Genomic DNA, 24,299 nt, shown 5'->3' with positions numbered 1-24,299 from the left:
CTTTTACTTCGATGCACGAAACCTGCTCCACCTGACACTCGAAACCAGTTAGGTCTTTTGTGGTATTTAATTAATGCAAATTTCTCAGACCATAGTCTGCGAGCGTTCGGAGTCAGGTTGTTTTTTTTTTTTGGGTTTTGCATTTTATCGTTACGGTTACGGACAACGCCAATGTTGCACTAATCAGATGCTGATAGTGGATAAAAACAAATCTGGTTTTAGTTCGATCGTTGATTGACGCTCTGAAATTGGCTGCAATCAATTAGCAAGTGGAGTGTGTATGTGTGTTTTGCAATTTTTAATTATACATGAGAGAAAAAGTAAATGAAGAGGATTTTTTTTGCCCAAAACTTCGAACAATCAACATTAAGTAAGAGGTAATCATAATTACACCGTTGACAAACTTACACCCCCAGTATTTCGTGCCGTTCTCGTCGTAATACATGAGTTTGTTTTTTCGTTTAAATTAATACCACATAAGCTCCCGTTCAAGGTAATCTGTCGAGTAAGTTGTGCAATTGCTCTTTGCGCCATATTAACGGGGACGGTCGTCGACTTCGACATTGGTGGTTCTTAATGCATGCAATACCCCTTTGCTTGCTTGCTTGCTTTGCTTTGCTTACGGGCAATGGCTTTGAAGTCACGATTAACGGCTACTACCCACGGCACATCCTTGGGAAGATTTGTGGCTTAATAAATTGGTAGTAAAAATTTGTACGAATCGTTCGTGTCCGATTCTGTTAAGAGAATAAAATTTTATAGTCAGTTTTTGTTCATTTAAACCAACCAACGCCATTTTGCTCGTTATCGAATACATTAATAATCATTGCGTTCACGTCTTTCCGAAGTAGTTTAAATCCTTATATAGTTTATGTTTGTTATGTGCAACTTACTTAATTGATTTACTTGGAATCAATTTTATTGCAGCTTGCTGTCATTGTTTGGTTATGAAGAACTAAATGGTATCTTTCTGAAGGGAAGGCAGGAAGATTTATGAATCCTCGCTTTATCCTTGTCAAAATCAATTCCTTTTGAACAACTTCATCCCGCAGAATCAACAGGGCGATTGAAAATAGTCACAGAGATCCGGAAGAAATATTTGAGCGTGGTGGAATCTTGATGATTTGAAGAATTATTCTCATGACTTAAACAATGCTTTAAGCCATTTCCGACAGTCTCTGGGAAAGATTAGTAATAAATCCTTCTTAAATTTCTAATTCAATTAATCAAACCAAGCATGTGATCTTTGGATTCTCGACTTCCGAGTCGTAAATTGATGGTCGTTGCATCTAGTGAAAGCGAGATTGTTTGCAAAACTTATAAGGGATGCATTTTACTCATTCGCTGTATTAACCAGAATTGTTACAGAAGAATTTATTTAGTGAAAAGCTTGATTTAAACCATTTAATCAGACAGTTGTGGGGAAAAGCCATCTAAACACTTAAGACTTTTAACATTAGGAAAGATGTTAGCAGAATAGCATTCAGTAAAGGTGTGACCTTTACTGAATGCTGTTTTCTGCGACGGTAAGATGTATCACAAACAATGGATATAGGGTAGAGAATGTGGATCCAATGTCGATGTCTGCACAATTTGTCTAAAGGGGCATACTGAGGAACAAATTAAAGTTGGGTCTTTTTTAATAATCTGTTGTAAAGACCACCAAATTACAGATTTTTCATTTACATGCCTTAATGATTTTCTACTTTTGTGATGTACCATTAGTTATTCGTGAATAATGATATCATTTTTGTTTCAGAAAAAAAATATTTGAACCGATAAAGTTGCCCACCTAAAAAGGTAAAGACTTCATGTTTGGTTTCTATGATTTTTCTAAGTTGGTTGCCAACCGAAAACTTTATTTTTTTATTTATGAAACAAGTTTTCTATATTAGACAATACGGCACTGGACCGTCATAATTAATTATAAATAAAAATAAAATAAATAAATAAGTTTTCTATATTAATTTGAAAAATACCGTCGACGACCTTCTGTTTCTCACACATACATTGAGCAATAGAAATTTGATCTATTATTTAAATACCATAAAACGCCCCACTTAAGAAAACAAACAGCATGTTCCACCAGCTGGAGAATGCAAGAATAGGGCATGCATGAAATGTAATAAAATGCAGGACACTTAGCGCCGTTTTACCAAGTTTCTCACCATCCAAATGCGAAGAAATTGCAAAGCAAAACTAAAGTCCACCCCTCTACACGGTACCGTTCCTCTGCGTGCCATTGACAACAATTATTGAAGTGTGTTGCAACAATTTAATTAACATTCACCATGCGGACTGAACGTTGCACCCGAAACGCACACGAGGGACAAGAAGGTTCCACTAGGAACCGAATCTCTAAACTTTCGTATATTCTTTACGGTATTTTGTTGGCCTGGTTGCTTTGCTTTCTTGTGTGCAATGTTGTAAAAGGAGGCCAGGCCAAAGAAAGAAGACAGCAAGAATCGCAATCACGTGAGCGGTATTTTAAATTTTAATCAACTGCATCGACTGCGGACACAATTTACGACGGTCGTGCTAAAATTTATGTGTGTTCAGAGTGTATGGGTAGTGAGTGTACCAGCGAGCCCGCCGCCGCCGGACAGCTAGTGGCCGGGTTGTAATGCAACCGATGAAGGCTGAACATTTTCCATGCTGTCGGTCTTGCTGTGTCCTGAGGGAGTGGTGAAAATAATGTTATTTTACCGATCGTTCACTCTACGCAGCGTTAGTCTTCCTCGTTGCATTAGTCACGCAGACACACATGCTCGGTTGACAAACATTGCACCGTGGCATGGAATGCACCGGGATGTAGTGCGTGTTGGGCGTGTGAGCAATGCTTCTTTCGTTATTTTTACGATTGATATAGTGAAAGATTAAATTAATTTGTCTTTCTATGGGAACTTCTATTTCTTTCTTTGAAGGCCCAAAAGTCTGTCATTTTTGGATCTCTAGACTGTTTATTTAGACGGTAGACGGTGTGTGAAAGAGATATAATATGAGCCTCTGCGTGTTAGGAATCTGCGCCGCTATAAACCAAAAACCAACGGACCGCTCCGGTTCTAAGGGGACTCCTACGATTTTATTGGAGATGGGAGATGGAAATTTTTTTTCCACTCTATTTCCCCAATCACCCAAAAATACCCCGTTACGGGATCGTTGTTAATTGCACGCATGAATCGGAATGCAGCACCATCAAGACAAACGTATCACATCACCGTACAACTTCATTCCAGTGTTCCACCCCTTCGGAACGGACACTTGGCGTTAAATTGGGGCCAAACGGGCGAATCTGACATTGACCGCTCCATATAAGGGAAAACCCCCAGTTCTCTGCAGTCGGGCCCAATTTACATACAATCCCAATCGCCAAATCCAATCCTGGTACCGACCGTCCATGAGGTTGCAAAGCGGTTGGGAAACAAACAAAATAGCAAGAGCAACAACAGCGCACACACAAAAAAACCGTCTCTAAGCACTCTACACACATATCTTCAGATAAGTTCCGCATTATCCTCTTAAGCCTTTGGTCGCCTTTATATTTCGTGTATTTTTTTTTTTTACGCTGCCTTCTTCTCATTTCATTGCCTTTTAATTTTGCCTACATTCCAACCGACTGGCGCACAGATGTTGTTCAATTAATCTCTGCCCTCTCGGCCACAACAGCGACGCGGCAAACCCTGTAACGCGCACTTATTGTACGCACGAACACGCATGCCTAAGCGCTACCGAACAAACCGACAACATTGCGCTAACCAATCGCGCCTATAAACGCCATCGTTAACGCCGAGAGCGATCTGCCACTTTGCCGTCTTGTGCGTATGTATATGATCAGTTTCTTTACCAAGGACCTTGAAGTTCTCTCGTGAGTTCGTGAGGTTCGTCTTCCTGCCAGCTTATGAACTAGCCAGGGCCATGGTCAAGGCCTCTGTTCGCAATAATCGTTTGTTCTCCGGCTGGCTTAGAGTAGAAACGATGTGTAGATGTGTTTGAGCCCGGAGATTTGGCAAGGCATCAGGCAGCTAGTATACCCCCTAGACCAATCCATCCGGGTAGCTGTTGCCTCCTGCCAGCGCTCCGATCGCCCGAGGGGTTTGAGATAATAAAAGAAAATAATCGTACACATAATGAACAAATCGTTAACCTTTTCATCAACGCCTACGATCGCCGGCTTTCAATGGTGAGGATCTGGATGTATCTAGGCGTGGGGTGGAGTCATGCTTCTAGTCGATCTTGGTAAAAGAAAAGAAACTTCATCCCCGAAGGAGAATCGTTGCTGTCGTCGAATTCAATTCGTGCCTACGCACACAAACACACACACACACTAAAACCGTTGATTCCTTTTGTGTGGCAGTAATGAACGCGCGAACCGGATGACCCTTAAGGCGGTCCGGAGTGATCCGTGGAGCCGTGGAGCGCTTGATGAGCTGGATTGCCCATCCGAAGCGTGGGGTCACACCGGTTTCTAGCGGGTCATACGTCAACGTGGCGTGATGGATGCTGCCAGACTAGGACCAGAGGCTTTAGCAAGCTTATGTGAGTGTGAAGAGGCAGTTACAGTGCCGTGCAAAAGAATAAGATTATCAAAGCTTTAGAAATGTATAGAAGTAATGAAAACATGGTAATCGTTCTGATTTTCATCGAATTAATATATTCTGTGTATTAAAGCTTTTCTTCAATATCTTGGAAAATTGAGGATATTGTTAGATCAATCATAAAAGGCAAACGAGGACTTAAAAACATAAAGTCTCTATGAAATAAATTAGAAAAAGTTAGGTAAATCAAGAAATAGATTCTGATATATTTGATGCAATTATAACCAAAACACATTCAATAAACAACGAAAACAGGTGGTGAAGCAAAAGTGGTGCCGGTCTTCACACGGCCGAACTGGGGTTGAAATCCCATCCGGCCGATTCCCCCGTAGTGAGGATTGACTATCCATCTACAAGTTATCAATAGGTCTTGCAAGACGTTGGATGCCCGGCGTAGTAGGTCCAAGGAGAACAAAAAGAAAAAAGAAAGCTTGATGCCTCATCAAAATCAAACAAATTCTAATCCAAATTTAAATTAAAAAAGAATTATTTTTTGAACAAACTGTGTATCTTATCTAAATATTAAACAGCAGCACTACCATACAAGGAACAAACGCAAACTAAATTGCAATAGAAAGCGAAGATGTTGCTGATACTTTTTCCATATTGTGGAGTGATTATACCTGTTATAAGTAGCAAAGGCAGTAAGTTTTTAAAAATCGAATATTACAAAAATCTTATTGTTTTGTCTAACACTGTATGTGAAAGCAAACGGAGAGAGCGAAAGAATAGAAATTAATCTGCAAATGTTAGGGGCGAATGAATGATGACCATGTTCTATCTAGCAATGTCGGGTTTTGTCCCATTTTGCATATGTCCCCTTGTCTAATGAGCTGATTTATAGTTGGGAGATTTATTGTTGTTCTTCTTTGGCTTAGAGCATTAACTTTTTTTTACCGAATTATATTGGTTTGCTAGGGTTTTATTTAATTTTTTGCTTAAAGCTTATTAAATGTTGCATGCAAAACAACTAAATTTTCAAAGCATATGTCATACACCGGTAAGTTGACTTAAGTTTGCAATAAAAAACCCAGTAAAACGCCCAGTAAAACGTAACGAACAAGAGTGCGTCCAACGATTTCACGGACATTCATCTTCCATTATATCTTGAGGAAAATGATTAATGCCCGCCCGCATTAGAAACCCACCACCATTATTATGTTCAGCACCCGAACCCGAAGCAGAGCACGCCAAAACCAATCCATTCCCCCACGAGCAGGTTTTGTGCCCGGCATGCATGCATGGGCCTACAAGGATTGACCCAACCCGAACCACGCAGCTTGGAAGCGAGCGGGACCGGTAAGGAATGCCGAGAGGTACTTTAAGTTGACGTCTTGAGTGGATCAACGGGACGTCTCTAGGCATTCATTCGCGGCACGAGATGGGATGATCGTTGCACGTTTGGCCTGGTGCTAGGAATGTTCTTCCTTCTTTAGCAGTCGAGAAAAGAGGCGCGCGGGTGTCTGTAAGGTGGTAGGTAGAAGCCAACAACAGCTTAGCGTGATGTTGTAGGAGGTGTACACCGGAATGTTACGACCGGGTGGAGATCGACAGAAAACCCAATCGAGCTTCACACTACTCCGTGTGTTTTATTTATAACTCTTTTCCACCTTGTCGGCCGGGCATGAACCGATGGAAAGAAGAAAGCCAGCATGCCCTCACCGGTACATATTCACACACACACACACGCAGGGGACCACCTCGTCCGATCTTTCCCTTTAGCTTGTTGGCTGTCAAAACGGGCGCTGTACGGTCACCGAAATGCCGTTTCACCCCGAGGCTACACTTTTGCCCCCAAAAATGAAATGAATTCAATTTAAATGGCGGAATGGAACGAATACGTCTCGCCAGGATTGTCCTGTACGTCCACTGGCAGTGAATGGCGGATCGAATTACGAATTACGATCGTATTAGCTGAACTCACCTGAATGGCGGGCTGATATCCTTTCTGCACGATCGTCTTTTTTGACATGAGCAACACTATTAGGAGGTGTTGAAGAAATAGGTAGTCTTTCAAATTAATCAGTGCAGATCGAATGCTCTTTTACTAAGTGTTGTAGAGAACCGTTATTAACAACTATTTAATGTTGAACATGAAAATATTATTCAAGACACTGAGTCTGTTAGTTTTTGATCATCATATTCATCGGACAACTATGTAAGAACACCGACGCGAACTTTGACACATAAAATTGAAACACTCGGAGATGTTTCATCGAAGGCCATGAATATTAGTACAAGATCGCACAAAACATGTAACATCTGATGTGGTTTTAAAATAGCTGTATATCAGAGGAACTTAACTAGATTTTTTTTTGCTGGCCGGCTACAAAATGGTTTTGAATTACATTACAACCAACCGATTGAATTGGTGATCTTGACATTTGGTGAGTTTAGTACAATACTTGTCTCTATTCCTCCAAGAAAGCAATAGTCTTATCTAACAGTAATCATAGGACTGGTGTGATTAGTTAGTCGATTATTCAAAATTTTGTGTGGGATTTGAATGATCAAGAAGATAACAGCTGTCTCATAATCTCATAAAAGATAACGACTGTACGTTAAAGATGACGAAGCATGAGTGAGTTACATACGACTTAGCAATCACACCAGCCTAAGGCATAATCATAAAGATGAGGAATTCTTTAGTTATCTGTAATGTGACATCGAACATTTGGCCTGTTCTGGAATTTACTGATTTGATTAAAGACCTGTAACTACGATGTCTATCAGGATACTCAAGTTGAGAATACAATAAGTAATGCCAGATGTTGTTGGCGTGGTAGTATTAGTATCGCCTGCCTTCGATACCACAAGATCTGGCACCAAATCCAATTTAAGCTATGCTCTGAATTAATCATTCGTTCTGGTTAAGATAGAATCTCGTTAAGAGATAAGGTAACAATTTTTGAGTAATTCCTGAGCTATGTTATCTTCAACACGTCATACTCTACTTGCGCCGCGCTTTCCCCACAATTTTCAACTTAAGATACTTAAGACTTTTTCAGGTATAATCGGACTGATGAATTGTAGTATTATTGTTTCCTGCCTGCTCAACATGTAAACAATTCACTAGAAATAGATCCAGTAATATGACAATACGGCACTGGACCGTAATAATCAAATGTAAATAAAAATAAGATCCAGTAATAGAGTCCAGAAATGGCTCGAAAAATGGTAGTTCATCTCAAGACCCTTGCAAGGCTACTACGACTACAAAAAACAGGTCGTTAGACCAAGCAGAAAAAAATATTTCAGACCACTCCATGCATATTCATGGAGTTTTTCAGTATAACGGTTTCCCAGTCGTTTAATTTTACAGCATCGACAACATCCGAATACGATACCACTACTATCATTGCCCCCCCATCTCTGACAGAAGTTGCCGGATATCTTTCCAATATAATCGATAGCTTCCGTTCCAATTGGGACGGATAAGAAAGCCTGTCATTTCATGTACACTTCCGTGTCCCGCAACTCAAGATAGTGCAAAGAGGAAAAACAAAAAGTCCCCACCAAAAAACGAATCATCCTCCAAACCAAATAAGACGCAACTTGCATGAGTGGGGAAAGTTTTTTTGTTTTTTGCACACAAACCCGCCAAATGAACCCACAGCATCACCGAAAGAATGCACACAGAGGGAAGAAAGACACTAAAATGGGATCTCCAGGATCCTTCTTCACGAAGCTGTGCCCGCGAGGAACCAGCGGGCCCCAAAATCGTTTATCTCGCAAGGTGAAACATAATAAATAACACACATTAAGCTGTGCTCGCATCCGGTTAGCAAGGAAGATGAGGGTTTTGTTTTTGCTTTCCTCCTTCGTTGCCTGACCTGATACCGGTTTTCTGTCCCTCCCCTTCACTTTCCTCCCCTCGCCCCCTTGATTTCGGCAGCCCTTTGGCAACACGTTGACTGTCAAAAGGAGAGCCCAAGTTTCAAAATGGCGGAAAAAGTTTAAATTTTTGCCATGAAAGTGGATCCGCGAAAACCGTGGCGCGATAGTGAAACATGATAGCAATTTTTTTCGGTTATTTCTTGTTCTTCTGCTTCTTTCTGTCATTCGTTATCGTTCTTATTTACTCTGTTCCAACCCACTGTATTGAAAAGGCGTGCAGCATGCAGTCGAAATTGGGAGATGTTGTTTGGCCTGTTATTCAGGGAAGCGATACATTGGGCCCACCCCAAAATGATCGTTCCCCAAAAAATAATCTCCACCGTTACCGGTTCGTTCGAAAATACGGTCACGACAGCGTGGGATCGTGGAACGGCTTGTGTATGCTTCGCTCGCCGGAGGTCGCTTAGCAACAGACGATCAGAACAAACGTTGCTTGGATGCTGGAGAATGCAGCCCAACCGAAAAGCAAAGCGTTCGAGATCGTTCAGTGTCTTTGTCATCGAACAAGCCGGACAGTTTTTGGTGTATTAAAAAAAAACTGAGACACCGGAATTGTGTCCTCCTTTTGCTGCGATACCGAGTTGGCGTTCAGTTATCGGTTGAATTAATTCGGGTTGGTTTCCATGCACTGATTAAATCACTTACTTCACGAAACAGTTTCCTTTAACTGTCAATTTATTTTCCCCTGTACGGTATCCCTGGGCACAATTGCACGCTGTCCTTAAACTTGAAGCAAACGTATCGGTTCGAATTTAAATTAAATCCTCTACAAATCTTATTCCCAACCAACCAAAATCGAACGTCGAACGAAAATGAAAGACTTCAACGCTTTTTTTTATTGCTTGTCGATCGAATAAGCAACGAACCCGACACAATCTTACCATTTGTGCCGAATAAAGTGCTACCGGTTGCTGCGAAAACGATTGTGTGATCGTCCAAACCCGCCAAAACGTTTCCTTAAAAAGGCCATAACATGAAATTTCCATTTTAGCTCAATTTTTAGTTTCATATGTGCTCCTTTCGCGCATTAAATTGATTTCGGAGTGTTCCGCTTCTTTTTTTTTTTTGCACTGCCCTTGGCCTTTGAACACACCCGGGAGAATCGGGAAGCGGGATCGTGCGACATTAAAGCGCTAACGATTCAACAATGTCGCGATGGTCTTAAAAATAATAAAAAAGGGGTTTTTTGGCATCCAGCAGTAGGTAAGAGTGCCAAATTTTCATTCGTATACCGGTGGGATAACGAAGCGAACCTTCTAAAGAACGACGACACACACATTTAAACAATCTTGCCCAACATTTTTGCACCGGGGCTAACCGTAAAGAGAAACGCGAGCCGGCCGGCTTATAAAATTATAATTTCCTCATCGCATCGTGCCGTAAAAACGTGTTCGCACCGGCGTGTGCGAATCCACGAGATGAAATCGCTTGTCTTGTCTTGAACAGAACTGAGCTGAAAAAAGGGATGCTGGATGAAGCTTACGTGTTCGATCCGGACCAAAGCGGGACAAACAATCAGCGCGCTCAGCAGCACAGACACGCATGCAAAGAAATATGGGCAAACAATCGGGCGTTGTGTTTTTTCTCCCCCTTCTTTATTTGCTCATGCTCTCACGCAAGCATATTAAATTTGGTTGAGGCGGACGGGACACGAACAAGCGGACGGGACCAGGGCTTCAATCTGAACATCGATAAATAAACGCAGGGAAAAGATATTGGAACACGTTTGGCGAGACGTGTTCACGTTTTGAAAACAAAAAAAAAAGCGTCAGCAAAGCTGCTATTTCGAGGGAGGATCATCAGAAACTGGGAGAATATTGATACCGGGCACATTTTGAGTGTAGCCAATGTTTGGCCGGAACTTGGGCGCATACTAATGATGCTGACAGAGCGAAGCGACTTTCGCCAAACCTGGAGTCTGTTATATGTGTATCATTGCTTAAATTATTTGCGATTAGGTTTTTGGGATTTTTTTGTGTTGCATTTTTATCTTTACATGCAATAAAGAGCCATCAAAAATGAATTCAAAACAAAAGACTTCAACGCTTCGCGCTGGTACAAAAGCGCACATTAATTAAGCGACGAACCCCGCTCGAATGAAAACAAATCTTTTATTATTTGGTATTCTAGCAATGATTAATGAGAAATAACAATGATTTCCCTTGCAGTTTCAGAATACTATCATGGACGGTAATCAAAGATTTCACAAAATTCATATGATAAGCAAAGTACACTTCTAGAAGGTCTGCAGGCAATATTTTGCAGCTCAATATCTGCATCTTCATACCATGAAAATCATAAACACCCTGCATCTGCAAAAGCCAAAACAATCCAAAAATACCTATGGAACAACAACAACAACAGCAAAAAAAAGCTAACCAAAAAGTAATGAAATATAAAATTCAGATAAATTCCTCTCGTAGGAACGGTTGCGAACAACATCTTCTTCGTTCATGTTTCCTGTGTGTGTCTTCTCGATTTTCGGCATTCGACCGTTCTTACATTTTATGAGCACACCACTTGAGGTAGAACCGAACCCTATCGCCACCACCAAAGTAGAGGCACGGGAATGAGGATGATGTTATGATTGGAACACGCTGGCCGTTGGCAGCATCACTACTTAAAGCCAACGAGCCGAGCGTGGGCACTGGCAAACGGCTATATGTGTGTGTGTATCGAAGCTTGTGGTCTGGATGAAGTGCTGCTCGATTGTCGTAGCATCACCATCATCGTCATCATCATCATCTTCAGTGGTTGGTACGTTGGAAGCGTAGGGGCATACACCCTTCCCAGTGTATTCTGCACTTCTGGTTCGAAAGAAAAGATATAAAGAACAAAAATGCCTGCCTCATGTGGCTTTTGCTCTTTTGGTTGCAGTGTTTTGTGTCTTGTACTGATCAGTCCATTCGTGGGGTTGCAGAGTTTTCCACTGATTAATTTAAAGCCTGAGTTTTTTCAGCCTTAAACTGCAAAGGATTTGACTCATATACCAATGTACGAAGTACATTTTCATTTTGTTATGAAATCATCTTGTGATGTGTTTTCAGTGTAATCTGTGGTCTAAAGCAAAGGGAAAATATTGTAAAAATATAGTCCAAAAAGTGTGTTCAAACTGACAAGAACTGAGACTCCAATTCCTATCTTAAAAGAAGGAAGAAAATCCCTGCATTAATGCAGAACAGACAACCGACAGCTAAAGAAATAAAAACAGATAATGATACAGCAACCATCCACCTCGCAGCATCCACACTCGGGGGAAGAAGCGGTCCCGATCCCGAAGACAATCAGGGAACTCGATAGCACCCAGCAGAAGACTCAAGTTCTGTTCGCCCGTTTTCTTGTTTTCTTCTCATTTTCATCAACCCTTGCACACCGTTCGTAGCGTAATAAACTGTGTCCAGCAGGCGAAGGCACCGAAAGTCAGCGGTCAGGACCTTCGGGAAAGGGTAGAGTTAGCGTAACGTTCTCCGTGCACTCTTGTCCATCGTGCGATCGTGCCACAAGAAAGCACCAAACACAAAATGGCCACCAAAACGACGAGGTGGCTCTTAGGTTTATCTTCTGAGATTGCACCCTTTTGTTGGCTTTTCAGTTCTGTCGTTTGTGTCTGTGTTTGTATGGCTATAGCTGGTGGGATGATGATCATTCCACATGATGATGATGATGATGATGATGCTTGGGAGTGCCTGTTTCACTCAGTGCAACCAAAACTCTCTTCCACACCGTCTTAATGATTGCTTTTTTTCCAATATCTATTTGGATGCTGCCTCAACATCGCAAGAATGTTGCCTCTCTTTCATTCACTCCAGCATATTCCTCTACTTGATAGCTTATGTTGTAGAAGTTCTTCATGGTTTCTTGCTGATATTCCATTCTTCTTTTAAAAAAACACCCTCTTTCCTCACAGTGCTACCCCCTCCCGGTTCACTCAATTCTCTTGGTTGTTCATTTTGATAAAAACCTGTTTTCATACTTTTACATTCAAAAGTCAGTCAAAGTTATTGTACAAAAACCCTACACCACCCGAAAAACGGGTTTCCCTTCAACTTCCCCGATCACATGTAAGATCGTTCCTTTTCAGGTTTCGGTGCCCGCGCATAATTCGTTTCGTTTTCGATCAGTGGATCGTGTGTTCTTGTGTGTTTTATTTTTTAATTTTTTTTTCTTTCTTCACCCTTTGGCGTTTTGTTTGCGCTGCAATGATGCTCAGCAAACGAGCAAACCTTCCAGCCTTCGTCTTCGGCTTCTGCAGCCTGCAGACTCCAAAATGAAGGATGTTTTTCCTTATGGACGATACACAATAACGAACTTTCATGCCCACAAGTTATCTTGCACGACGAATCTGACGCAGAAGTATCCCGAGGTACAGCAAACAAACGAATAAAAACAGCAAAGTAGACGAAACGCATGTACATTTCATGCTTTTGTTTTGCTCCCTTTTTGCATCGTTTTTTTTTGCACATACAACACAGAACATAATCTGATTGAAATCGAAGGCAAACAATGAGTTAAACGCACGGTACAATTTCGTTAATCCATTGCTTAAGCCCGCCAAACTGATATGATATTCAATGGCAATGTTTTAACCATTAGGCAAGATAGGATTTAAAAGGAAAGGTAAATCGTTTGTTTCCTAATTGGTTTATATTCCACAATCATGATCAAACAATCGAAACAGAGTTTTAATTTATTTACCAAAATATTTCAAACACAACTCCCCTTTATATCATCACTGGTAATAGCGTAAATGGATTTTCTTTCGCATCCGTATGCAAAACCGTGATGGAGCCACAGCTTCAGGATAAAGCCACACGCTCAAGGTGTTCCTCACGCATAAATTGCACCGTCTGACAACTCAAGGTCCACTTCTCGCGCATTGTTGAAGGCTTCTTTGCGAGCAAATGGGAAGGAAAAAGAGTACCAAAAAGCGCAAAACTGGTATGAAAAGTATCGCTACTACTGGTGGCGATCGTACCGCTTCGCAGCAACAACAAAATACTGAACGCCCGTGCTCCGAGGTTCCGTTGTGCTGCAGGCGGCGATAAGATTTATTTCGTATCTAGACCACTGACACAATCGCCTAGCGATGAGTTATTGCTACACATCGATTCCGCCCCGTGTGTAAAGCGAATTGTCCGCCACAAACCACCGAAGACGGAATGAAAACGAAAGCAATCGGCAAGGGCTGGGATTATCTCGCTGAAGACATCCAAGGACAAACTTGGACGGGGTAATCCTTCGGCATTGCTGTAGCGAAAACAGGCTCCGATCATCGTACGATCCAAGCAACCGAGCAAAAAAACAAAGTTGAAACCTTGTGCCTTGTTAATGGCCACAGTAATTATTTATAGATATGCTTAATGAAATTAATGAAACAATTTCCCTGCCCAGGTCCAGCACCCAGGACGTTCCGGTTGCCTTACTGGACCCCCTATCCCGAAAGCTTAACGCTATGTTCAGTTCCGATCTGGAGTCTTGTTTTTCGTGTCAAATTGACAATAAAAAAGGGAAATCAATGGGGTTTGAGGGAGATAATGAGAAGTTCAAGGAGGGTAAGAAAAGGAAGAAAACAAGTACTCACCATAGTAAAAAAAAGCAGCTCTCAGTTGCAACCAACAGTAACATCCCGTTTGCGGTAAAGGAGGTTCGTCGTCTGCAGATATTCGGTCGCTGCTAGTCGTTGAAGTCGTTTGTTCTGTTCGAGCCGGTTGAAGGTGGGATGGCTTGCTATGATCACAAAAGCACTCGTTCGAAGATATCAACACACGTACACACAATGCGAATCGTGTCCTGTATGGCACTGTTCCACCCTTCCCCACTGCTTTTCTCTCACACTAAGAGCGAGATGTTTTTGCTCAACATTTTTTTCTTGTCACTTTTGTGCAAATGAAACGTAACGTGTGTGTTGGGCGCTTGCGTGATTGTTCCACGTTGCTCACATCGGGACACACGATTATACATCCCAGTGCATCTCAGTGTGCCCCATGTACAGTTTCCTTCCTTCTCCTTCTGTCCGGATTTGTGTCATGCTCTATGAAATGGCAATCAAGTAGATTTGCATTTATTTTTGTTTTCGTTCCCTCAGTTCTATTTGATCAAGCAAACCAACCAACCTACTTGATGCTTCCACCCATGTCTACTAGATCCTCTTATTCTTCCATCGCGCTTTACACAAGACGACGTACGAGCGGGAGATTTTGTTGTCGTCGGCCATTGTGTACCAGCGCAGCATCAAGTCAAGTTACCCCGCATTGCCACTATTTGCATATTGGGCCCGGACAGTGAAAGGATTTGCTCGATGCACCAACGATGCACACACGTGTGGTGGTGGCGCGTAAGGCGAAACAAGCGCAAATCCTCAAGGCTCTACCCTGCCTGGCGAGATCGGGAGGGAAGCGTTTTATTTTCATTTTCTTTTGATTTATTCTTTCACATTAGTAGCGTCCAATGCGAGGGGAATCTCAAGGAGAGGTCCGGTGTGAAGATTGTAATCCTTTTTGGCCGCCTTAAAAGAGAAGAATCCGGGGATCAATTCAGTTGCGCTGGGTCGCGCAAAAGCTGCAGCAGGCTGCATGGCCACCGGGAATGAATGAACGGGCAAAGTTAAATTATCAGATTGCAAAGGCTGTTCTTTACATTAATATGGCATTTAATTGTATATTTATGAAGGATAAGCTTTTTAGTAAAAAATGCATCCTTTTATTACTCTTTGCACTCCCAACATGAAGCGGCTGTAATTAAAACGCTTTAAATGCTGCTTTATTTAATTCCCTCCTCTTTGTCTTTCGACCAGAATCGTTTACCGTACTGCCGCACTCGTCTCACTAATTAAAAGAAACCGTTTTCCTTCGGCTCTCTGACCCATGTTGCTTCCGGCAAGGAGCAAAACTAATCACCATAAATATCCAGTCCGAAAAAGCTTTGCCGCTTGTTAACATGAGATCCTTGTGGAAAAGCGAAACTAATAAAGCGAAGCCTAGGTTTTAAATTCTTTTTTGCCTCCGAAGCGATTCGCAAAATGATTTAGGGTTGTTTTATGGTCAGTATAGTCTTAAAATATGTATACAATCGTCGAACGTTACAGTGACTCTGGGTTGCAACCATTTGCCTGTCAGGATATCGAATGCTTGGCGGCAGCTTGCAGTTCGCTTATGTTTTACGAGCAAATAAAACAATTCTTGCTTTCGTCCTACAGAACAGCGAGTAAACAAAGCCCTGCAGAACACAAGCAAGGCCTGTATATGGCGTGTTTTATTATTTTAACTGATGTGAAGAAAATGAAAATCATTTCCTGTATTTAATTGCAGCTATGGAAAAAATATCGTGGTAAAACAATTCCTTTGGGAAGCATATTTTTTACAAACCGTGTAAGGATATTTAATTGGTTTTACAGGAACTTTAAATAATTTCATAAGAATAACAACATTTAATTGCCTTATTTATTGCCTTAGTTGATATCACAATATCAGCACATAATTTCTCACGATTAGCTCTGTACCTTCAAGGAAGTATTAAACTATCGTGTTAACAAAACTTGCTAAAGTTTAAGAAATGTATTATATTAGTATTATTGGGCAGAAAACGTAGCTCATGCTGATCTTTCAAAAAAGTTTTCATTGTTAAAAAAAAAATTAAACAGCTTCTTTACAATCAGTTTTTCGTAAATAATCCGTAGAAACCCCATTCGGTTGTCATACATGTTTAATAAGTTATTAAGTTAATACAAATCCTGTAAACTTACATGCTTTCGTCCACTCTTTGTGAAAAGCTACTCATGAAATTGTGCTGCATTGTTTTTATAATACCTAGTTGTAAATAAAATCCTTTCACAATTCTGCCCTTCTGGCGCCTCATTTTATGATACCGGAATCCTTTTTTTTCTCTTACCCACACCGCTGTACCATCATTAGGGACATTTTGCTGGATTAATTTACGACAGCAGCTCGATAAAAGAAGGGTTTCAACCAATCATAAGCAACAAATGTGGTATAAAGTTTATGGATTTAGCTTGTAGCCGTACCAGAGGAAACGATTTACAAGCGTGAAAGACTAAAAATGGCATACATATCCTTTTATGGGTGCTATAATTGTGACTGAAATGTTCAAGTGCAAGTGCCTTCAAAAGGCTGTGCGCCACAAACACAGTTCCCCTGATCATCCTTACTGTGGGGTCGAATGCTGTCGGTGAAGGCTGTAATTCGATTTACTTTACAAGCACCGTTTACGGTCAGAACAAATGCCATAATTAGTGTTACACGAAGAAGAGCAGAATAAATTATGATATTTTCCAAGCAAAACTGATCAATCATTAACACGTTATGTTTTAATGTTTAATTTTACATGCTTTGCTCATTACTCATAACTACTTATTAATTTAAATGTTTAAAAAGTCTCGCCGCATGACAATAAAATAAGCTTCATCAACGCGTATGTGTCATTCAAGCGTTGCTTTTACGTGCGATTTAAAATTCTTTTAATTATCTTCTGTCAAAATTGCTGCCCACCATCTTGTATTATGTTTATTTTAGCAATTGATTCCCTCCTAAACCACACCCTTTCATGCCTCCTACCTGTAAGTACAGCAGTTACAAGCAGTGAAAGTGTATCCCATCGTTGATCTCCGTCACGATCCAGCTAAATGACAGCGGCAACTCGCTACCACCCAGGATCGCTAATCGCTCATTAAACTAATTGCAAACAGTTCTCCATCATGTTGGAAGGAAAATTCAAATTCCCTCTCATTTTCGAATTAGTAACAGAGACTTCCTAAGGACTCATCAACGTCAATGGCACGTACCAGGCCAGACTGTTGGCCGGCGAACGATACTCGACAGTCATAATTACGCATGGCAGCATTTCATCCATCGAAGGCCTGTCTTTCCCACCCAACACAGACATTAATCGTCTAATCGTGTGCTGCACATTTTGCACATTTGCACAGGCCGTCCGCGTGTGTTGAGAAGTGACCCTTCGGGCGGTTAGGGTGTTAGGCTTCTTTGGCAAGAGTTTGGCAAGAGCAGCAACCAAATTTGCAGACCATAAGTAGCGTATGGTGCGGATTGAATTTGAAGAAACAATTTCGCTTTTCAATTTAAAGTTTCTTAACCACACGCTAGCCAAGCTGTGAGGCGTAATTGCAGCTACATACATACAAGGGTATGCACTAGACTTTAAAAATAAATTGCTCATTTATGTACCCATTCAGCTGATGATACATAAACTTCTTGTATGTTTAGTGTAGCAGGTTTTAAAATTATTAAAAGTTTTTAAATTAAGTTTGAGACAACAAAACTTTATTTTGTAACGATGATTGTTCATTTAAATCGTGACGGATTGGGGTAATATTCTCGGCGGACAGTAATATTAAAATTTATAACTGCTGCAAGATACAAATGCCACTGTACATATGCTTGTGTTATGCTAGCGTAATAGATTACGTATTACGCTTGTACATATGCTAGCGTAATAGATTCGCTAATACCATGTAGCTGGGTTCTCGGTCCTCCCTACGAGGGATCAGTCCGGTTGGGATTTGAACCCCGGTCCTGCCCGTGTGAAGATCGGCGCCGCTATCGCTTTTCCATTTGGAATGCTCTCTACCGATCGAGCTCTAAAGTTAATCATGTTCATATGAATAAATCATATGAAAAAATAGTATTATACAGCCGTAAAGGAAATCGTGTATGAAGTTAAACAGCACTAGTTCATTTTTAAAGTGTCCTACTTTCCGTTTCAGGCACTGCGATCTAGAAAGTCTTGAATCAAACTATAGATTTGTACCAAAAAAGTTCAACATTTTCTTAAATTAGTACTAACTAAGAGGTTAGTAAGCTGACCAAATTGTTTGCTGAGTTGTGCATTGCTGTTGTAAAAGCCTATTGAAAGAGTAACCAAATGAAATGGTTTACTTTTAGCGAAATTTTGTTCTTCCGAGAATTTTTAATAATTAACTTTTTATTGAATAAAACAAGAGAGACAGCTTCACAATAGTGCCTACCATCATAGTCCCAACTTCCAACGACGCTTCATGTAGTACGAGTTCCATTCGAAATCCCATTAATCGACACGACACAATCTACCCCCGGTGTTGTGCAAAAGGAAACGAAGTCCCCCCAAAATCAAACCCGGCGCCACAGCTTTGACACACTCGCACGACGTAGCGGTCACTTCTCGCCAGCGACCGTATGGTCTGTCCGGCCCGAGATTACACACATTCATCGGGCAGCAAACCACAGACGTAAAAACCCGCCGAAAACAGTAAACTGGACTATGACTAATGCCCCCTCGGTGACCGTGGTGGTCCCATGCGGAACTTTCAAATCAATTCTACCTTCCAAACCTTCTGCGGCTGGAGAAAGATACCACCACCCCCCCTGGTTTCTCCCTTTCTGTTCGATGTCTTCGATGACAGTGCGACATCACGCCAAGTATGCCAAGAGGTCGCTTCCTTGCTTGCTTGGGTTACTAGATGCTTATAGGAGTTTGTGTGGGAAAGTGACAGAAGAAAAGCTTCAATCCAAGCAGGCGAAACGAACAAGCAGAGATGCGGTTGAGTAGAGCGCGATCGAAGAGATTTAGCTTACGTTGTCGCTTTTCTTACTTTGGATTAACGCAAACTGCTTCCAGCGATGGTAGGGACTCCCTTTTGTTAGCTTTTCTCGTGTTCCGTTACGGCGTGCGTGCGTATATAAATCACTCCATATGCCGGACAAAAACGCGCTGGTAGGAATTCGATCACGCTCTCGATCAGTCGGGGGCCCGATGATCGATCGATTGGCTTCGGGAAGGAACCACACCAGACCAGACAAAAAGGCAATCCCTTCATGACGCCTTTCCTCGGCCTCCTCTATTTCAGCCTGACCATTTGAGGACACGAAATATGGTATCATTCGAAGTGGAAGGATACCACGGGATAGTGGCCGAGTACCATCGACAAAAGGTTATCGATCGCACAAGCTGGCAAACCGCAACGAACACGGTACGGAGCGAAATTTGCAACGGCCAACCATGAACTTAAAAGCAAGCAATAATGGCAACACACCAACAAGCAACAACTTTTAGACTCTTGGCTCGAACGACTTTTCGGAGCATTTTCCACCGAGCGGACCAGTGACCACAACACGCACGCAGTAATTGATTGGAAAGGCAAGCGGGGAAACACTGGACGAGGCGAAATCGAACATTACGCCGTATCGTACCGAAATTCGAACCCGCTCTTTCGTCGGACAAGGGTGGAAAGTCGTGCTTTCGATTAAAGGAACGATTTGGCGTTGGAGAAGTTGATTGGGTTCCGGGGTTTTTTTTGTTGTCCGAGCTTTGGGCCAGAGTTTTTGAATGGCTTTATCTTTCGAATTTGTCCGGCAGCTGTGTTGCAAAAGACGTGATCGTGAAGAGAGGCGTTTGTGGTTTAATTGTGTGGCTAAGATGGAATTAAAAAATAGCAATTAATACCGTACATGGCGGTTGTGAAAGATAAAAGGTCATTAACCCTCTTAGGGGCTAGAAGAATGCTATGACAAAGGATCATTAGAGTAAGGTATTGGAAAGTAATTTTGGAACCGATTGTACCAAATTGAAAGTGAATGTAAAGCTATGTAGAAGAAAAACAGAAGAAGAATCAAATAAATATAATAAAAGCGTATTTATTTAGTATTACTTTATAGGCAAAATGGCTAATACTAGTGACGATTTTAAAAGGAAAAAAATATTTGAGGATGTTCAATAATTCAAAACATTGTACGGTTGTTTGTACGATAATGTCCTGTCTTAAATTTCAATCCGATTGAATCCGATTTTAAACTAACGGGGGTTCGATAAGGATTGGCATTTGGTTGGGATTCTATATGATTCTACCTGCTTAACACTTAAGTAAAAAAGAAGCGATGGATCCGTGACATAACAGATACGAATTCTGAGACTGGAATCCAAGTAAGGTTTTGGAATTGAAGATTTGAATCTCTATTTGCCAACACTAAAATATACGAAGTTTGTATGTGTATAACATCTCATCTGGATCAGTGGCGGATTAACCTATGGGCGGAGGAGCCTCGTCGATCAGAAAGGCCTCCACGATCAAGGGATCTTTGTCGACCAGGGAAGGGGGCCTCGGCGGAGAGAGGAGCTTCACTGATCCGAGGGAGCCTCACACTTCCTGTGAAAGAGATTCATACCCCCGGTCGCGCTAGTGGCACTTTGATGCGCCACTGATTTGGATCGTACGCTAAATGTTACTACGCAAAGGAGATAATGTTGTAAAATCATAATCGACTATCGACAGAGATCAGAAAGTGCTTTAAAATCAAGATCAAACGTTCAAATTGTTATTTCAAACGAAACTTTCTGACTGATTTGGCAATAGTTGGTGCAAAACAGCTGATCCTTTTCTTCCATTTTCATACTACAACCTGGAGAGGTTTGATCTAACATTGCTTGCTTCCTTGTCTCAATTTTGCCGAGACTAAAGAATCAATTATTTGATTTAGCAACGTACACGATTGAACCGCCCAAACGATCATGCTAACAGTAATCAAAAAATCATTTTTTTAGACATCTGATCATACTGATTGTGTAAGGGTTGGACAGTAATTACTTATTTCCCAAATCAAAATCCCTCATTAAATTCTACAAATGTATGCAGTTAATCATATTACTTTGCCCCATAGTTCCTCAACCTGCCACTAACAACACCACTAGCATTATGCAAAAAAGTTCAGTTTTCCCAGCAGAACCTAACTTAGCATAACCATCACTTTCCACTATTTCTGTATGTGGCCTTCTGCATCCAACAAGCAAAACAAGTTCTACACGTGATACTACAGAGAGTTGTGTAAAGTTCCGTTCGCTCGTAACCAACTCCACAACGCAAACTCAAGGCGAGCCCAGAAGCAAACTGGTGGATATTTTTCCCTCCTTCAGAATTGCCCTCTGGCCAAACGATAAAACTTTTTCACTAATTCCTGCCATATCCGGAAGTCGTAAACTTCATCATCTTGCTTGCCCGCAGCAAGCCAGCTAGCTCTTACTAACGCAAGATTTTACGTCGGCGCCCATACGGAAAGCCAGGCAGCAACATCTTTGGTGCCGATTTTTATCGCTCATATCGCTCCCCGTATCGGCCAACCCTAGCGTACGTCTATGGATCCTACCTACCTAGCAGCATCATCAAGACGCTTTAATCCAAGCTTTGCGCGGAAGACACAACACATCGGTTTATGGCGATGTTTTTTAGCTGGTCGTGGTAAAGCTAGGCTCACTATTTACAAGAAAAAAAACACACTCAAGATCCTCGAAGCGATGGTGTGTTCTTCCTTAAATGGCTATCTTATCGTTGCACAGACACAAACTAACTAACGACAAGCCAACTAGCGAGAAGATCGTGCGCTTGTATCTTCAACAAGAAAGCTTCAACGCAGCCTCCTATCGATTTCGAGTCTTTCGCTATCGAGTCAACAAATTATTCTCCTTTTGCATTCGGCGAACTCGTAAAACGAGGTGATAGACACTTTTGTTAGAAATGAAATTTAAATATCATTATATGCTTAATGCTCACCATTGCCCATGTCTGTCGCTTTGTTTTGTTACTTTTATTGCCATCATAGGCGCTGTAATTGTTTCCCACAAATAGACATAAACGGGACAAAATTGTCTCACGATAATTCATCGAGCGGCATCTAAAAATCTTTCCCGGGAATCAATGAGCCGTGGAGAATGTGCACCAAAAGCTTCGTTTGATGTAGATGAAAATTTTTCTTCAAAAATTCCTATCATTGCCGTTTGATTTGGAATAAGAGCCGAACAACAGGTTTGATGAACGTCTCTTTTACGTGGGCGTGGGTGATTTTTATGAAATATTTAATTTATGCACCCTTCTCCATCTTCTGTTTATAAATTCTATAAATGCGGGTCGCACTTCAACCGTTTCATATTTTTGTTCGAAACATTCTAGTTGCTAAGGGCAAAATCAATTATTCTCTTACTTTGCCACTATCATCTGTGGAAACTCATAACCAGAACATGTTCAAAAACAATTGCAGAATAGGTGGAAAATTTTCAATGAAAAAATACCAACTAATGTAGCACAAATTTATTGGCTTTATCACAAGCAACAGCTTCTATATTATCATCCACAACGTGTTCATCCATACTACTGCTTTCTTCTCTCTATGGTATTAATATTTTCTGAATCGAGTCTTCTGATCGTCCGCCAATCCGTTATCCCGGCCTTGATGGCTGATGATTCCACGCCATCCTCCCACCTCAATCTGGGCCTACCACGCCTCCTCTGTCCGTGTGGACGGCCTAAAAGTACTTTCTGAGCTGAGTCGTCCGTTGCCATGCGTATAATATGGCCAGCATATCGGAGCCTGGCGAGCCTAATTCGCTGCACGACGGTGAGGTCCTCATATAGTTCGTACAGGTCTATCTTTGGTTATGATATTGGTGGTGGTCAAGATCACAACAATGCGACTTCGAACAATGCGAAATATTCATCGTCCGGGATAGCCGGCAATTGCTTATGCAAAGTTTTAAAACTAAATTCTGAGTCTACTGAACCTTGCAAGATCTTTGTTCATGTTGAACATCATGTTAAAGTTAGCGAGAAACAAAATGTGCCACACTTTTGAACACAAAGGCGCTATTATCGACATAAGTTGACCAGATCAATTACCTCCAATTTATTCACAATATTAGAGGCTCTGCGTACACAGAATAACGCTTAAAAAGAACATTTATTGAGATAAAATAATATGATGAGAGAAGGGGCATACCAATCTTCACATGGCAGAGCCGGAAATCGAATCCCATCCAGAATTTCTACCCATAGCCTTTATGACTGATTCCATCTGGCTATGCGCTATCAACAAGTCTAATGAGTATAGCACTTAATAGGTCATTAAGCCAAGAAGAAACACTGTCGATTGACTCAACATTCCTTTCTGAGTTGAGCCGCATGTTTGACATGCCTGGTTTTGCATCGATTAATGAATGCATCCAACCTAATACGAGCTTGCGTAAAAGATCATTGTTGCACAATGTATTGTATCCTAGCGCTTGCACACAATGCAAACTTGAAAACAATCACTCTCATGCAATACACATGACAACCGGACACGTGACTGAAAATTAGCCGTTACTGGTTTGAAACTTTTGGAAATGTTTCTCTAATTTTGTCCAAAAAGTAGTCCCCTTGCGTTACTTGTAAATCGTAGCAGACTGTTTATTTTTTCCATTATTTTCTTCATTCTTTTGTATATGGATGACAAAAAAGGGAAAGAGTGATTGATACATTACACTAAACACAGCAGTAGCAGCAGCAAGAATATAACAATGGAAACGGAACTTAAAGAAACCATATGAAAATTGATGCTAAACACGCACACACAGACGCACTCCAGAACGACATTTTTTGTTTTCTTTTTGTTTTTGTTTTGTCCATTAATTAACGTATTACACAATGCGTCCATAAAAACACAATTGATGCCCTGTTTTGTTTTTTTAAGTCGAGTGTTCGAAGTACAAAACATCATCCTCTTTGTTAACTTTTGAGCACTTTTCCTTCGAATCGAATGTGGGACAGAAAAAAGCGGAAGATTGATAGTCTTTGACACACGACAGGACACACGGCCAAAGGAAAGTGCTTTCCTCTTGCGTGCAGTTAATTAGTTTTCCCACCCATTTTCAGCTAAGTTATCGATCAGACTAAACGTTAACAAATCATCATTTCATACTATTTACGTTTCTTTGTTGCAGGTTCCATTCGCTAAATGCACATCGATGTGAAAAAACAAAAACTTTCAAATTAATCTT

The 24,299-nt window shown here is 41.2% G+C and overlaps 2 protein-coding genes across 2 annotated transcripts in view; both read left to right on the top strand.

Moving 5' to 3' along the window:
• Positions 1-24,299, top strand: part of LOC126562617 (peroxisomal targeting signal 2 receptor) — a 491,929-nt gene that overhangs the window by 236,332 nt on the left and 231,298 nt on the right. The gene's annotated exons all lie outside the window — the stretch shown is intronic.
• Positions 1-24,299, top strand: part of LOC126561771 (choline transporter-like 1) — a 98,487-nt gene that overhangs the window by 35,276 nt on the left and 38,912 nt on the right. The gene's annotated exons all lie outside the window — the stretch shown is intronic.

The sequence above is a fragment of the Anopheles maculipalpis genome, chromosome 3RL (assembly GCF_943734695.1).
Source record: "Anopheles maculipalpis chromosome 3RL, idAnoMacuDA_375_x, whole genome shotgun sequence".
Classification (NCBI taxonomy): Eukaryota; Metazoa; Arthropoda; class Insecta; order Diptera; family Culicidae; genus Anopheles; species Anopheles maculipalpis.
Note: the sequence above shows the minus strand (reverse complement) of the source record. Positions and strands in the feature narration are given on the sequence as shown.